This window comes from Dasypus novemcinctus, chromosome 2, assembly GCF_030445035.2.
Source record: "Dasypus novemcinctus isolate mDasNov1 chromosome 2, mDasNov1.1.hap2, whole genome shotgun sequence".
In the NCBI taxonomy this organism is placed as follows: domain Eukaryota; kingdom Metazoa; phylum Chordata; class Mammalia; order Cingulata; family Dasypodidae; genus Dasypus; species Dasypus novemcinctus.
This window is the reverse complement of record NC_080674.1, coordinates 18,144,659-18,161,806: the sequence shown is the minus strand read 5'-3', so window position 1 is coordinate 18,161,806 and position 17,148 is coordinate 18,144,659. Positions and strand designations below refer to the sequence as shown.

General features: G+C 42.8%; 1 pseudogene; it reads right to left on the bottom strand.

Annotated features, from left to right (window-relative positions):
* Nucleotides 1-1,000: 1,000 nt before the first annotated feature.
* On the bottom strand, nt 1,001-16,882 carry LOC111763085 (T-box transcription factor T-like; annotated as a pseudogene).
* Between the last annotated feature and the right edge of the window lie 266 nt (nt 16,883-17,148).

Sequence of the window (17,148 nt, the reverse complement as noted above, 5' to 3'; positions counted from 1 at the left end):
GAGAAAGAAGAGTAGGCTTGGAGGGGGAGTGACAGCTTGAATTAGAGGAGTCTCTGAGACAAGAGTTTAAATAGATTGTCACTAGCTGTGATTTGGAGACACAAATCTTTCAAGAGAAAGCTTTGTGCTTAAGGTGTAAGTCATGAGAATAGATGAGAGCACAATGAAAATAAGATGTGATAATATATGTGAACTATTATTTTGAGGCATTTGTAAAAAAAGAGACAAAATGCAAGGTTGAAGAGGTTATTTTTCTCTCTTTTTTGGCATATTGCCTTTAGTTTGCAGAAAAAATGTTTTCTGCTGATTGTCTTTGGCTACTTTGAAGAAAACCAAGAGTTTTCTAGGTTTAACAATACAAGCAAATAATGACATCTGCTTGGTGACACTTTCTAGTAGACAGAGCAAATTTTCATTTCACCTAAAATCTGTTGCCCTCAGATTTGTTCTGTCCATAACAGCTCAGCTCTAACTATGGTAACTTCCACAAAAGGGATCTGAAAAAGACTCCAAAGTGACAAGAAAGAGAATTAAGAGTGTGCTTTTTATCTCACTGAAGTAGGACGAATGGAGTTTATAAATTCTGTTGTACCAAACTCATCTATATGCTGAATGAAACAAAAAGTACATTTCTGGACCTTAGCAAACTATTTTATTATGAATAAAGATGAACTAGGCCAAAGAGTTTGTTTTCAAACATAAATTCACCTGTAGCATATCAACAACTAGGACTAAAGTGCTATTGCAGATGATGGGGACATGGATGGGGACATGGGTGGGTTGCTTTTGTTCTGTTTGATAAATAGAATGTGTATTCTTCCTCTTATTTTAAAATGAATTTAAAAAGCTTTATTTTCTTCCCTTTTCCCATGAGACTGCTCTTTTGTACTTCCCTGGCAGATCAATCAAATCAACACTTGGTTGCCACAGCAAAGAAGTTGGCGCATCTTTTAAGGAAAGGGCCATGATACACATGGAAGCGACATGGGTGTCCATGGGGCTATTGGGAGGGCTGGTGCTGAGGTACCACCATGTCTGTAGTGGCACCCCCTTCAAACAGCAGAGACCCAGAGGAGGAGGAAGCCAAGATCGTGTGGGCAAGGAGTACAGAGTGTGCAGTGGAGCCTCAAAAAAAGTAAGCTCCCAGGCCATTATACATGCCAGGCATCTGGGAGCCAGATGTGATGGTGCAGTTACTCACAAACCACAGGTTGGGGTACTGAGTAGAGTAGGTGGACCCTGTTATGACTCATGAGTAGCTCGCTGGTGTGGGCAGGCATTCCCAGGCTGGACCAATTGCCATGAGGTGGGAGCATGAATGAAGATGAGGCTGGATTGTCAGAATAGGTTGGTGAGAATTGTTCTGACGAGTACATGAACAGGGATGGGGGTTGAGCGGTGCCTCCTCGGGGCCCTGCACGGAGGAAAGTGAGAGAGGCCCTCCAAACTGAGGGTGGGGGCTGGCAGGTGACAGAGCTGACTGGTTCCAAGGCTAGGTCACTATCCCCTTCAATTGAGAAAACCCAGCTTGCTGGTTGTCTCCAGGTCCTTCCGGCACATCTTGGTGATGGCGTCTTTCCTTGACATCAAGGAAAGCTTTGGCAAATTGATATCTGATGTAAGAGCCATGATCTTGTTCTGGTATGGTGTCACAGCTATGGTTGATGAGCTTCCTCCACAGATCCCCAAATCTCGCTTTGTGAATATGGGTGCATATTTATGTAAGGAGTTCATGATATGCCCCTGCCCCCTGTTAAGTTTGTTGGTGAATTTGCCTTTGCTGAAAGAGTCGGGGCACCTCCATCCAGTGCGCCCTGGAGATGGGCGAGCCGGGGTGGATGGAGATGCAGCTGGGGGTGTGATGCTCTGGCTCCCCGCACTGGCCCCCACCCCTGCACCCATTCCTGGTTCACGTACTGCAGCAGTAGTTGTCCACAGCACCAAGTCCAGTAGGAAGTATTACATGGTGTTCGGGTCCAGACTGACACATCCACCTTCAGCAGCTGTCATTCTTAGTGATGTGACCATCTTCTCAAGGTGTGCTTGTGGGGTCCCCCTCTCACTGCCTGCCTACAGCTAGCTCTCCACGTGTTTAGTAGATGGTCCCCTGGGAACTGCAGGTTCTTTCCTGAACTCTCGGTGCCTCAGGAGCTCATCCCCCCCCCCACCTGCTCCCCATACCCCATAAAGCCCCAACTCGTTATCCAAGAGTCACCTTCCACTCCTCCCTATGGCCAGCCTTCCAAGAAAAGGGGCCATGCTGGCCAAGAACAGCAAAGGGCTTCAGGTCCCGGGCACAGACCCGGAAGGAGGATGAGGTCGGAGATTTGGGGGTGAAGGGGTAGGAGAAGGGAGTGGGAGAGTTAAGGTGGGTCCACTTGAGCTCTGGCAAAGGGTGGCCAGAGTAGGTCTTCTTAATGAGACTATAACTGGTTGCAAAAAAGGACTAAAGCAAAAGGCAGACACTGAAATATAAGAAGGATGGAATTGTTGGAACTAGGTCAGCAAGAGCACATATGAGAGCCTGTTGAGACTGCAAGTTCATTAGAGTCTAGGTTGGAAATTAGAGTATTCACACCTAACAACTCAATTTTCTTTAGGAGATAGGAAATAAGTCACGCATTAATTAAGTCATTCTTTCATTAGGTATTTTTAAAAACCTACTATCGTGCCTGAGCAACACAAAAAAACATCATCTCTTTCCCCTTGGTTTGCTCCTGGTAGAGAAGCAGGCATTAATTTAATAACCATACAAATAAATGTAAAGTTTCAACCTAATCTCCTTAGGTGTCATGGAAGTCTTCCTCTGTGAAGTGACTCAAGTAGGACATATCAATTGATAAAGTGACATGACTCCAGCATGCAAGTTAGAGTCAACTAGAGTGAACAAGAAGGAAGGGTCAGCATGAACTATTTCTATAATCCTGGCAAGTGATGACAGTAGATGGGAGAAAGTGGCAGTGGTGAAAATTGACAGAGAAGATGATTTCCAAAGATAGTGGAAAGATAAAATGGTACAGCCACTGTGGAAAGCCATATAGTGGTTCCTCAAAAAGTTAACTATAGAATTACCACATGGCCCAGCAATTCCTCTGGCCAGCACTAAAATTGAAAACAGGGACTCAGTTTTGTGCCACCACATATACCAATGTTCATAACAACATTATTCATAACAGCCAAAAGACAAAAACAAGCCAAACGTCCATCAACAGATGAATGGATAAAGAAAACACACGATGGAATATTATTTGGCCATAAGAAGGAATGAAGTTTTGAGACATGCTGCAACATGGATGAACCTTGAAAACACTATGCTGAGTAAAATAAGCAAGACACATAAGGTCAAATACCATGTGAGTTCGTTTATGAACTATCTAGAAATAGCAAATTTGTAGAGACAGAAAGTACGTTAGAGATTAGCAGAGAGTGGGAGGAGGAGAGAAGGATAATAATTGATTGGTAAATACAGGATGTTTGAAATTTTTGGAATTTTTAAGTAGCATTAGCTAAATACTAAATAATACTTCAGGAAACATATATATAGGTTAAAAAAGAAGAAGAATTTAACATGAAATTTAGAATAGTAGTCATCTCCAGCAGGAAGGGAAGGGTTTGTGATAATCAGGGAGCTCTAATTAAAAAAAAAACAAGATATTTAGGAAGTGAAGTGAGATCCAAGAAGGGTCAGCTGTAAGAGTATTGAAGTTGACTTCCAGGTTTCTCTTCTGCAGAGAGTTAAATGGATTACTAGAAATGGACAGGGTTTGGAGGAAAGATCATGAGTTTACTTCAGGATGGATTGATTTTACTCTATCTTTGAGACATTCAAGAGTAAAAATCAAGTAGACCATTGTCCACATGGGCCTGGATCTTGAAGGAGAAATCCAAGCTGTAGGTAAAATGAGCTGGCATAGGGAGAAGACTGTCTATACAAAGAAGTTAGAGGAAAGGAGAGGGCCTGGGACTAAGGGTGATCAGTAGTTAGATAGAAGATGAGACTGAGACTGCAGAAGAAAATAGAAGAAATGATCAGAAATGACTTAAGAAGAAAACTAAGACAGTTTCATGGCACAAAAAACAAAGGATAAGAAAGTTCCAGAAAGAGGGACTATTCAAAGAATGCTCCTAAGAGAAAGATGAACATGGAAATGTCCATTGGATTGACATGGAGGTCAAGCGAGAGCTGTTTGCATGCAGTAATGGAGCAAGAAGCTACACTGGGGTGGTCAAAGGAATGAGTGGGAGAAGAGAAAATAAAGACGGTAAATACAGACAATTCTATCAAGAAATTTGGCTGAGTCATGAACTGAGAATTAAAGAAATAGAAGAAGGGGGCAAGTTTGGATTAACAGCTGAGAGTGATTAAAGAGAGAAAGGACCAAGAATGAGTTAAAAAATACTGAACTGGAGAAATGGAACTTCACTAATTTGTAATGGCACCAGTTTGCCTGGGCAGACAATTCTTCCTAGTGATCGTCGTCTAAACTTAGTTAGAAAATAACCAATTGTGGTTAACAATAGAAAGAAGAAAATAAGAAAACAGAGGACAATGAAATCTAGAGGCTTAAGAGAAAGTCCAAATTGTCCATGGGATCCAGGCTCCATATGGAAGAAATTATGGTTTGCAGAGGCTTAGAGTTTAGCTAAAACTGGATGAGTCAAGAGATTAGGGGCCTCAATAAAGATGAAAGTCATGTTCAGGGGAAATGCAGAGATAGGAAAGCTGAAATGGTATGTGAAGTGGATGCTTTCAATGACCCCCAGTATCCCCACAGCAATCTTTCTTTCTATGCCCTCTACTCTGGTCACATGGCCACCTGCTTCTGCCTCAATATGCCTGTTAATACCTCCTAAAAGCAACCCTCAGTCAATCACTGAAGGAAACTGGAAAATAAGTACCCAAGCTCCTTTGCTCTCTCACAGGTAAAATAACCCTACGGGGTGTCCTACCCAGCCTCCTAGAATTCCTCAGCGGGAATAAGTTCCAATTGCCACAGGGGAAACTTGCTTGGCAATACACTCTCTATTAGCTTCTTTCCCTTTCTTGTCTCATAGGGGATTAGCTCCCCTATGATCTACTTGCACTGGAGGGCAAAACACCAGAATGCAATGGATGAAAATATAGGGAGAGTGTTTACCTTGGAAAAGACAAGAGGTTCCAGATGGCACAATCAAAAGGTGTAGGATGAACCAAAGAGGACAAAACACAGGATATGAGTTAGAGTGAGGCACATGGACCAGTGGTTGCAAATTTTGAGCAGAGCCTCAGGGTGAAAATCTCCAACCACTCTCTGAGGTAGCTTCTGGCATGATCCCAGGAATCTGGGAAACTGTGTGGTGGAATTGGGGGATGTGAACCAGGCAGTCTGGTTCTGAAACCACATTGCTGCTAGCACTATTCCATGTTGCCTCTGATAAGGGCTCCAAGGACTCTTTCAAAAGCAGGGACATCTGTGGCCTGCAAAGGTTTAGCCTTTAGACTTACATCATGAAATACTTGAACTTCTAAAATAATTGGTACACAGAGATGATTGTATAGAAATGTGCAAAACAATAAGACAATCAATTTCAAAATAGCCACATCCTTGCCATGGCACCATTGCTTTTTATTTTTCCTTTTAATATCCTGGCCTCAGTTTTTACCACTTTACCAGTTTCTATGAACAAAAACAGAATTAGCATCCAGCAGGCTGGCATTAAAAAGGATCATTATTATCTTCCCAGGGTTCATTTCAAAGAAGAATCTGCTATGTAGCAACTTCTGCATGGGGTTCAACCCATGTTCTTTGATGCATTACAGATGTTAGTGTAGAATAGTTTAATCTCAGAATGTTCTGCCAAGAAGGAAGCTAGAGCCCTAGAAAGATGGGAGGAATGCTATGGTGGGTCCTTTGATGCTTGGCCCAGATTCCTTGTCAGGATTGAAGGCTCATTCCCCAGGTGCTGGCAGTGTGGCAGGTCCCAAACCCTCAACGTGTCTGCCACCCTGTGGAAACTGCCAAGGCATAAAGGGGCTTCTTCATTCCAGGTCACAGCCGCTTCCTGGAATGCCCACAGCCAGTGACTGATCTACATGGGGGTATAAAGGCCAAGTCTTCCAGTCCCAAGATGAGACAACTCCAAAGGGACACCCCAGCCTCAGAGTTCCTGTAGGGTCAACTGAGGCCTTCATTGGGACTGCATGGCAGCACAACCTCTGATCCTGCTACCTTCCCCTCCATTTCACAGGCAGTAATCCCAAGAACACTTGTAAACATACTTTATTTAACCTCCAACTCAGGAGTTCCGAGGAGACACAGATGTGTAATGCTTCAGGAAGCTTGACCTGATGATGCCATGTGGGTATATATATTGCAACAAATATAATGGCATTTACCCAGTATTGAAGATGGGGGGAGCCTGTGCTTAGTCATTTGGACCAGGAACTGAGTCCTCACATTATATTTTCTCAAGGGAAGAGATAGTCTAAAGGACATCGAGATGAGGTCTGATGAGGGTACATTAGATTTAGACTCATAAATGGGTTCTGGCCTCCATCCTGCCTTTCACCAGGATAATTGTTTCATCTTCTTGGACCTCAAGTTGGCATCCAGGTAGATGATCTCTGAGGTAACTTCCAACTAATAAGGTGACCTTGGCTGCCATTTTTTGAGCATGTACCATACTCTGGAATCCTGAAATTCTAAGAGGTTGTACAAGAACTTTCTCAGATTTTTAGTGTAATTTCGAATAGAACTATTTTGATGGGGAATTTAAAGAGATGTTTTAAGCTATAAAATCCAGGCTCTTAAAATCTTTCAATCACAGGCAACCTTCAAATATATATACAGGTAGTCTTCAATTTTCAAACAGATTGCATTATGAATGTTTGTGATTCAAAATCCATTATCCCCCAAGGAAGCAAAAGTATACATAAAGGTCAGTTTGGTGCAGTCGAAATACTTTTGAATGACTAGTGTGTGCCAATCACTGTGCCAGATCCCAGGAGGTCCAGTTCTTGCTCTTCAAGGAGCTAATAGTCTTGGTCTTGCAAGGGGAAGACTCCTAAACCAAACCACAAATGTCTACTCAACCCATATATGATTCTAGACACTTTCAACCATGCTCATCACACCTTGTTAATTGAAGAAAAGAACACATTCTTTTGTTAGAACTTTGGATATGAGAAATACATCTCTCTCTCCCACTCTTGTAGTGAATCCAGGAAGATCGGTAGATGCTTCTGGAAAGCAGAAATTTTCTTAACAGAAAATATCACCCAACACATTTACTACACAAGACTTAAAACTAACCACACAAGACCATTTTCTAAGTTATGGCCTATAGTGTTAAGAAATGTTGCCCAAAGGTTCTATGGCCAAAAAAGCTTGAGAAGAATGAGTTTTAACAGGTTTCTTTGCCAAAGAACTTATTAAATTCTTCAGAATATTACTGTGCTTCTTATATCTCAACATGGTAAATATAGTACAAAGCATGTTCTAAAATGCTTTGACCAGAGAGCCATTTCGTGCTTTGTGTTTCTCTTAGGGGTAAAGGTAGAATGACCAACCACCCTGATTCATCCAGGACTGATGGTTTTTCTGGTTTGGAAGATTTTCGGTGCTAAAGCAAGGGCCCTTCACCACCCCACCCCACCCCCCAAACCAAGATAGTTGGTTACTCTAGCTAATGAAGCCCTGAGCACAACTGAAAATGTTACTCTAGGTCAATAAATTTGGGGGAGCTTGCAATTGAGAAACAATAATGGTTGCTCTCACGAGGGCAGAAAAGGATTGGAATCTGCTACACCTCATGCCACCCCACCCCCAGCTACCCCACAGTTCCACTGCCAGTCTATTTGTTTGGGTTGGTCCATAAATTAGACAAGGTAGGGGCTGGCCTATAATTGCTCTGTTTTGTAATACTGATGAGTCAATATAAGAAGGAAATTCATGCTTTTCCTCCAGATAAACTGAGTTTTAAGAAATCTTTCGACTTACTCAAAGTTCTGAAAGAAGACGGCTAGAGTCGGAAATCAACATTAAATTCCAAGAATCCCCATACAATCAACTTATTTCCCTAGCTAACTTTTATCTACTATAATGCTTGGAAACATCTAGAAGAAAACAAAGGACAGAAGTGAGCAATAACTCTGACTCAACTGTCTCAAACATAATTCTAGATGCCTGCTTAACTTTAGAAAGTACCTCACGTAAACTGGAGCGATTTGACAGGTTGAGACAGGAGAGTGATTCCCACTTCCTGGACCAGAGGTGACGTCCTGTAGGATCAGTGGCGGCCCCTCCCCCACCCCACCCCCATGTATATTTTGTGTTATCATGTCTGGAATATCAAGTTTGAATAAATTTGCCCCAACGGCATCCCTAACTTATTTAATTTCCATCCTCAGAATCAGAGCTTTTAAATTCAGGGTGCAGAATTTGGAATTTAGTTTGAGCCAAGTTGAATTTAGAGGCTCCTGGATGCCCATCTGCATGTCCATGCCTGCCTGTATGTCCATGCAAACACATGCTGTCTTAAAGGGTCTTGGGCTCAGTACAGGGAATGCAAACCCCCCAGGTTGCGCTCAGGGCCCTGGATGAAGTCTTTCACACAGTAAGCATGCAATAAATTGCTGGAATAAATGCAACCACACACTTGGTTCTTGGGCTTGCAGTCAAGGATGACTTCATAGATACTTATACGGTCTTGTGGCTAGCTACCAAGAATAGACTGAAATGGAGAAAAGCAGCACATCACAAAGGAGTGTTGGATTGGTGGGTCCCACCAAAACGGAAGCCTTTTAGTGTCCACGGCGTCCCAAGAGTCCAAAGGAAAGAAACTCTTCGTGGAAAACCTTCCAAAATGAGTAATTAGGTCAGCAGCACTGACTCCCTGCTGATTTGCTTTTTCAAAAGTCTACCTCCTAGAATTGTCATTAAAACCTGCAAATAGAAGATTGAGTTACCCAGAAGAGACTACCACTCAGACTTGCAATCTGCACTGGTTATACAGAGAAAAGGCCTTTGACAACTGTGCTCATGGAGCTTTCTTCTAAAGAGGGGAAGGTCTCATTCTCGGTGATGAGTTTGGGGGAAAAAGTACATTGAGGAAGTGCTGCAGGATTATTGGGTGATGTCTCAGACCCTGTAAAAAATATTCCATTATCTGCTTATTGTTACTCCTCCAAGCCATGAGAAATTAAGATTTAGTGCAACATTGGTTGCTCACTACTTAAAATAAATGGTATTTTAAATGTTCTGACCATAGGCATTTGGCACTAGCCAAAAGAACACAAACACACATAACCTGAAAATAATTCTCATTTTTTTTCCATTCAGATGTATAATCAAAACTGTTCTCACTTCTGTTTGTTGAAGTAATCTTATTCCCTGGAGGTACTTATAAAGCCATTGAATTCCTAGGTGTCAGGTTTTGGTTATCAGTCATTAGCCATAATTCATATATCCAAAAGAAAGGGACATTTTAAAATAAGGGTTAACTGGCAATACATTGGGCTTCCTTTCTGAAGACGTTTTGAACCACAGAAAGGTTCAGCTATGGTGGGGGAGGAGCACTCATGTGGGGTGTTATTGGTGGGGGCACATGGTTGGGAGGGAGTTCTCCAGGGCATATATACAGGGTACATAGAAAGGTTTGGATATTTTCATAGTGGTTTCAGTTGGAAATGACAGCTGAGAGAGTGCTGAGTTCCTGGACAGGGGAGCTCTATAACATTCCCCAATGGAATAGCAACAATCCCCCACGTGCAATGGCAAAGACCAACAAAGATGGATGGTCCAGCGATGAGTCCTTGATACTGATGGCTCTGATTATGAGCCTGTGTGCCTGAAATATGAACTATGCCTAGAGCTGTGAGGTGCCTAAGAGTTACGTCCTGAGAGCCTCCATGTTGCTTAAATGTGGCCACTCTCTAAGCCACACTCAGCATGTAGATGCATTGCCTTCCCCTCAGCATGGGACATGACTCCTGGGGATGAGCCTCCCTGGTGCCAAGGGATTACTAACAAGCACTATCTGATAATGTAACTAGAAAAAGGCCTTGAATAAAGGGGTCAACTCAGGCTGGCAGAATATCTCAGCCTACATGTAATATCAGGTGTTAAAAACTTCATTTTGACTTTGGATAAAAGGGGGAAATGGAAAGGACAAGTGAGTTTATATGGCTATGAGTCTCCAAAAAAGAGTTGGGAGGTCATCAGGGGGTGATGCTTATGCACGCCTCAGCACGGTATCAGAGACAGCCAAGGTAGATGGAAACCCAGGTGCTGGTTCTTCTGAGGGCTGCAGAGACCCACAAGTTCTATGGTCATAGCAGATGGTTCTGGAGTTCAGGGCCATGTCAGTTGGCCCTACTTTGGAATTTATGTTCCTGAGTGTGATAGAGTTGGACTTGGATATGACCTTTCTACACATGCCTCTTCTCTTACTTTTACTGGACCTGTGGTTGGCATTTGGGTAGGTGTATAATCAGGAGACCTGAAGCTCTGGACTGTCCATGTGACGGCCAGGCCCTGGGCCTCAGCAGACTTGTGGCTCCTACCTTCTGGTTTCTTGGACTTACCCTGGCCAGCTGACAGGGAGGTGAAGAGGGTCAACCACCACACCAGGGAGCCAAGAGTGCCTACAGCTGCAAGCAGGAGAATTGCATCCATCATCCATGTGGAATCTAAGACCCCTCTTGATGTAGAGGGGGACTGGACATAACCATCCCAGAGTCCACAGGATGGAGGAATACAGTACGGATTAGAGTCAACTTACTGGTATTCTGCTGGGGAACTATTGTGATTAGTAAGGGAAGAAATTGTAATAGTGATGTGGACAGGGTGGCCACAGTGACTGCTGATGGTAGGGAGACGAAAGAAGAGATATGGTGTGGGGGCATTTTCAGGATTTGGAGTTGTCCTGGGTGGTGCTGCAGGGATGGATGCTGGACGTTGTGTGTCCTGCCATGGCCCACTGGGTGGACTGGGGGAGAGTGTGGACTACAACGTAGACCATTGTCCATGTGGTACAGCAGTGCTCCAGAATATATTCGCCAGGTGCAGTGGATGTGCCACAATGATGGAAGAAGTTGTTGGGGTGGGAGGAGTGGGGCGGGTGGGGTGGGAGGTATATGGGGACCTCTTTTTTTTTTTTATGTAACATTTAAAAGGAAAAAAAAGAGTTAAGAGAATATTCACCTAAAGAACAAAAATGATGAAAAGTCAGCATCTCATAAATTAGTTTGCTAATTTGATAGTGGACCCTGTCTCTAGTTCACTGTAAGATTTTCCTTAGTTCCCTCATTAAAATGGCAGTGTGAAAACCTGTTTTTCCAATGGAAAGCTTTGAGGTATTTATTAAGAGGTGATACAAACACACACAAAGAGTTATTATTGGTTCCCAAGTTAATATGAAATGGGTTACAGTGAGGACTCCATGTGTTTCTTGTGAAATTGGTTTTTTGGTTGGTGTTTCATTTCATGTTGTTTTACAATAAGGGTATTAATACTGTCTATGTGGAAATATTCTCCACACTGGCCAAAATAAATTGCTTTAAAAGTTCATAAGAAAAGAGTGACATATTTTTCATTTTTGCCTCCAGGTTTGATGAAAATAAAAAGCAGACTTTATAGGCAGATACCATGATTTCATAAAAAGGGCAAAGCCTCTCCAACGAAAAGAATCCCTTAGGAAGCTGTTGTATTTTGTGAAACCATGGTTAGGATAGAATTCATTTTTCTACACATCAGATGTTTTAAAAACGGGTTTTTTTTTTTGCCCCCTGAAAGAATTTTGCTCCCAAATGTTTTCTGCCCATGGCATTTGGAATATGTACCTCTGATTTCTCAATTCATTCATTTATGATGAATTTCAGAAAATGAGTTCCTTAAGTCTATCATTACTGCTACCTAATAGAAAGACAACTCTCTCCTGCACATGAGCTCAAGAAATAATACCCTAAAGAACTCCTTTTTTATAACTGTCCGATAGAAAACTGAAAATGTTTAGGATAATTTCTGTTTAGATAGATGAAAGAAAACTATCCTTGATTTTCAACTACTTAATCTTCAGAGGTTCCATGTTTTGAAAGGTAGCAGGTGAGGCCTTACAAGCTAAAGCATATTTCTGCTTTCTTGTGGCTTTGAGTTTTTCTCTGTATTTTGTCTATGTTGATTAAAAGACTTCAAGAAACCAGCTATCACAATATCTACTCAAGGATTTGAGCATTCCAAGGGTTTGTTTTTATAGTTCCTTTGCTTTGGGCCCTTAAAAATACAAGTCTTTTTGTAACCAGATATAGTTCCTAAAAGTAATTTAATAAAACAACAGCAACAATAAAACCTGCCTCCACCTATGGGGTTTGGGAGTTGCCATATTTAAAAGTTAAATGAGGGAAGTAGATGTGGCTCAAGTGATAGAGCTTCTGCCTTCCATATAGGAGAACCTGGGTTCGATCCCTGGACCCTCCTGGTGAAAAAGAAGAAGAGAAAGCATGCCTGCACAGCAAGCCACTGCCTGCATGGGTGCCCACATAGTGAGCCAGTGTCCACATGGTGACAGTACCTATGTGGTGAGCCAGTGCCCCACACAAGTGAGTCACACAGCAAGATGATGACATAACAAAAGAGAGACAAGGGGAGAGTCAAGGTGAATCACAGCAGAAACCAGGAACTGAGGTGGCACAATTGACAGAGAACCTCTCTCCCTATCAGAGGTCTCCAGGACTGAATCCTGGTGAATCCTAAAGGAGAGAAAATGAGAAGACAATACAGACAGCAAAAACAGCAGTGTGGTAGGAGGGGGTGGGGGAAAGTAAATTAAATAAATAAATCTTTTTTTTTAAAGTTAAATGGCAGCAAATGCAAATTATAAAATAAAATAATTTACATGCGCACCATTGCATTGAAAGAATTTTAAATCTTATTAGGCTAATTAGATAAAGAAGAAATAAAGATGTGGTTATCTGCTAGCAGTTAGCTGTTACTGCATACCAAATTATCTCTAAACATAATAACACCAAACTACAATTCTTTATTTAGTTACAATTGTGTAGGAGAGTAGTTTGGGCTGGGTTCAGCAGGGTGATTTTTCTGTTGGTCTCAGCCAGAATCACTCTTGTATTTATGATCAGCTGCTGGTTTTATGATTAGTTTGCTGATTATCTATAGGCTGGCAAATCCCTCTTGTCTCATTCACACATCTGGCAGTTGGCAGGCTATTGGCTGTGATATTTTGGTGGTCTTCCCTTTTTGTAGGTGGCAAGTTCAGGCTGACAAAGAGAAAGAGAGAGAGAGCAAGACTTGCAAGGCTTCTGGAGGCTTGGGCTCAAAAGTAAGGCAAGTCATTTCTGTGACACAGATCAAAGCTAGTCACAAGTTCATCCCAGGTTCAAGGGATGGAGAAATAGACTTCAACTCTTGATAGGAAGATATTCAGTGTCACATTGCAAGAACATGGATGTAGGGAGGGGATTTTAGCTTCCTGGCTACTAAATCAAATACTATGCAATGGCTTGGCTTAACCAATGGGAATTTATTGGCTCATGGTTTTGAGACTAGGAGAAGTCCAGAATCAAGGAGTCACCAAGGCGATGCTTTCTCCCAGAAGACTGGCATTCTGGGGCTGGCTGCCAGCAATTCTTGGCCCTTGGCTTTTCTATCACATGGCAATGCACATGGTGGCCTCTGCTGGCTTCTCCCTTGTATTTCAGGTTCTATTGGCTTTCAGCTTCTGGCTACTCACTCTGGTTTTCTCTCTATCAGTCTGAATTTCATCCTGCTTATGAAGGACTCCAGTGATGGGATTACAACCCATCCTTGGGAAGCAGATGTGGTTTAACTGATAGAGCATCCTCATACCATATAGGAGGTCCAGGGTTTGAACCCAGGGCCTCCTGGCCCATGTGGTAAGCTGGCCCATGTGCAGTGCTGCCACGCACAGGGAGTGCCATGACACACAGGGGTGTCCCCTGCGTAGGGGAGCCCCACACGTAAGGACTGTGCCTGACAAGGAGAGCTTTCCCACGGGAAAAGCGCAGCCCTCCCAGGAGTGGTGCCGCACACATGGAGAGCTGATGCAGCAAGATGACACAACAAAAAAAAGAGCCACAAATTCCCGTGTCACCTGATGAGAATGCAAGTGGACTCAGAAGAACACAGTGAATGGACACAAGAGAGCAGACAAACAGGGGGAGGGGGCAAGAGAAATAAATAAAAATAAATCTTAAAAAAAAAATCCTGGTTGGGTTAGACCATCCTTTAAATGAAGTAGCCTCACCAAAAGGTCCTATACAATGGGTTCACACCCACAAGTATGGATTAAATGTAAAACATGTTTTTCTGGGGTACATAGCTCCCAGATACCACAGAGGAACAGAATTTATGGTACTTTTACAATCTACCATAGCATCAAATCCTTTGTTTGAAACCAAGAAGAAACAACAGGACCTCGAGTGTTTGAAGCTAGGTTAAGAAAAATTAAGTTGCACTTGACTTTAAGCTAGGTAACAAAGCCATTACTGTTTTAATTTCCCTTTTAAAATAGAAGCGGCCCACATTACTAGATTTTATTGCTTCTGTGTAGGCAAATTTATAAAGGATCCCAGATCTCACTCTACCCCACTAAGCAGGCAGAGCCTGTGTATGAAGAAAACGGTGTCCTTTCTCTGGTTGGATTCAGGCAAAGGCTTTCCTGACAGTTTGGATTGGGAGAGGGAGAGAAAGATAGGAGTCCAGGATGACTCCAAGGTTTTTGGCCTGAGTAACAGGAAGGCTGACATTGTCATCAACTCAGATAAGCAAAAGATGCAGTGGCGGACACAGGATGGAAGTCTAGAAGTTCAGTTTTAAACATGAGTTTAATATATCTATTAGATAATGACATGGCAATGTCAAGTAGGCACTTGAATACATAAATCTGAAGTTGAAGAGAGATAACAGGCTGAAAATCTAAATTTGGGAGTCATCGGCAGGTACAAGGTACTGAAAGCCATCTATGTGCTGATGACCTCATCAAGAGAGTGATACAGATTAAGCAGAAAAGAAGTTCAAGGACAAGGTTCTGGGGGTCTTCAATGTAAGAGGACAGGGAGAAGACGTGGAACTAGGAATGGAGGCTGAATAGTTACAGCTAATGAGATGGGAGGAGAATGAAGGAAGTAGACATCTTGGAAGTCAAATGAAGAAAGCATCAAGGAGAAGAGGTCACCGCACCAAATGCTGCTGCTAGGTGAAGTACAATGAGACCTGAGTAGGAAGGTGGAGGTGCTTGGTGACCTTAACAGGAGAAGCCTCCGATGGTGGCTCAGTGGGGGCAAAGACCTGAATGGAGTATCTTCAGGAGAGAAGGGAAACATGTACAAAGTTTCTTTGTGGAGTGAAAAGCGTTCTAAAATTGGTGATGGCTGTACATATCTGTGAATATACTAAAAAGCCACTGAATTGTACAATTTAAAGGGTAAAGTGTATGGTACATGGATTATATCTCAATACGGCTGTTATAAATACTTTAAAACAGAGAAGGGGAGAGGAATTTGACACAGCAGGATAGACAACCATTATGAGGACTTTTGGTGTAAAAGAAATCAGAAGTGGCATGATAGCTTGTGAGGGGAATGGGGTCTAAATAGGCTGGTAGCTATCATCTTTTTTATATATATACTTTTTCAAAATTAAAGTTAATAGATCACAAAGAACGTTACATTAAAAAATATTTTTAAAAAACATAAGAGGTTCCCATATATTTCACTCCCCACCACCCCACCCATCATTTTTGTAAATTGTATTTTTTTGGAAGATATATACATCACACAAAAAAAATGTTACATTAAAAAATATGAGGTTCCTGTATGTCCCCCACCCCCTCACCCCATTCCTCCCACACCAACAACCTCCCCCATCATTGTGGCACACCCATTGCACTCGGTGAACACATTTTGGAGCACTGCTACACCACACAGATAATAGTTTAGTAGCTGTCATCTTGTAGAGAGAAAACCCCATGAGTAGGAGAGAGAAGGAAGAGTTGTTGAAGCATATCCATGATCGCTAAGTGAGGGTGGGTATCTCGTCCCCAAGGAGAGGAGCCAGCATTTGACAGAGGCAGGAAGCGTTCATCAAGAGAAAGGTAAGAGCGAAAAACAGGTTAAAAGGCACAGCTGCTGCTTGGGGACACATTGTCCACAGCCCCCAACATACTACCATAGTCCAGAGAGCCTCGAGTCATTGTTTGAATTGGAAGTCCACCTTCCGCAGTTGTTTGACCTTTAGGCTCACTGCAGGGTGAGAAGTCAGAAGCAGGTCGTGTAGGGAAAATGGGCACAGGATCCCAGAGATTCAAGGGCTCCTGATCAAAGGGATGGAGGAAGAGATTGCCTCCTTGACCCGTGTGCAGCTGGCCCACGCACAGTGCTGATGTGCGCAAGGAGTGCCCTGCCACGCAGGGGTGTCCCCACGTAGGGGGGCCCCACGCGCAAGGAGTGCGCCCCATAAGGAGAGCTTCCCAGGGCGAAAGAAAGTGCAGCCTGCCCAGGAATGGTGCCGCACACACGGAGAGCTGATGCAGCAAGATGACACAACGAAAAGAGACACAGATTCCAGGTGCCGCTGACAACAGAAGCCGACAAAAGAACATGCAGCAAATGGACACAGAGAACAGACAACTGGAGCGGGGTGGGGGGGGGGAGGGGAGAGAAACAAATAAAATAAAATAAACAAATCCCATACTACAGTATGTACACACATGCACTACAGAGTTAGCTTCAATAAGCATTAATTATGAGCATTGCTTTATTGTCCTAAATGTGAATTTCCACTTCTTCATTTCTTGTCAGAATCTAGCTAATACTTCCTGCCTTACAAGTCTTTTTATACCTGCGCTTCTCCTGCTTCTGTGACATGGTTCCGTTCCTCTCTTGGCTTACAGGAACAGAAGAAGTGGAGGTACCAGCTCCCAGTGCTGCTTCCTACACAGTTGGCTACTTAGCAGTATTTAGGCTTTTGAAAATATAAAAACCATTTTTACCTCACAAGCCAAAAGAAAAGAGGAGAGTCAAACCTTGGGCAGTGGTTTGCCAAAGCTTTGTGTATATTATAACCTTAGCATACCATAACATACTATCCTGTACTTACAAGTGACATAATGTTTGAATGAACTTTAGGTATG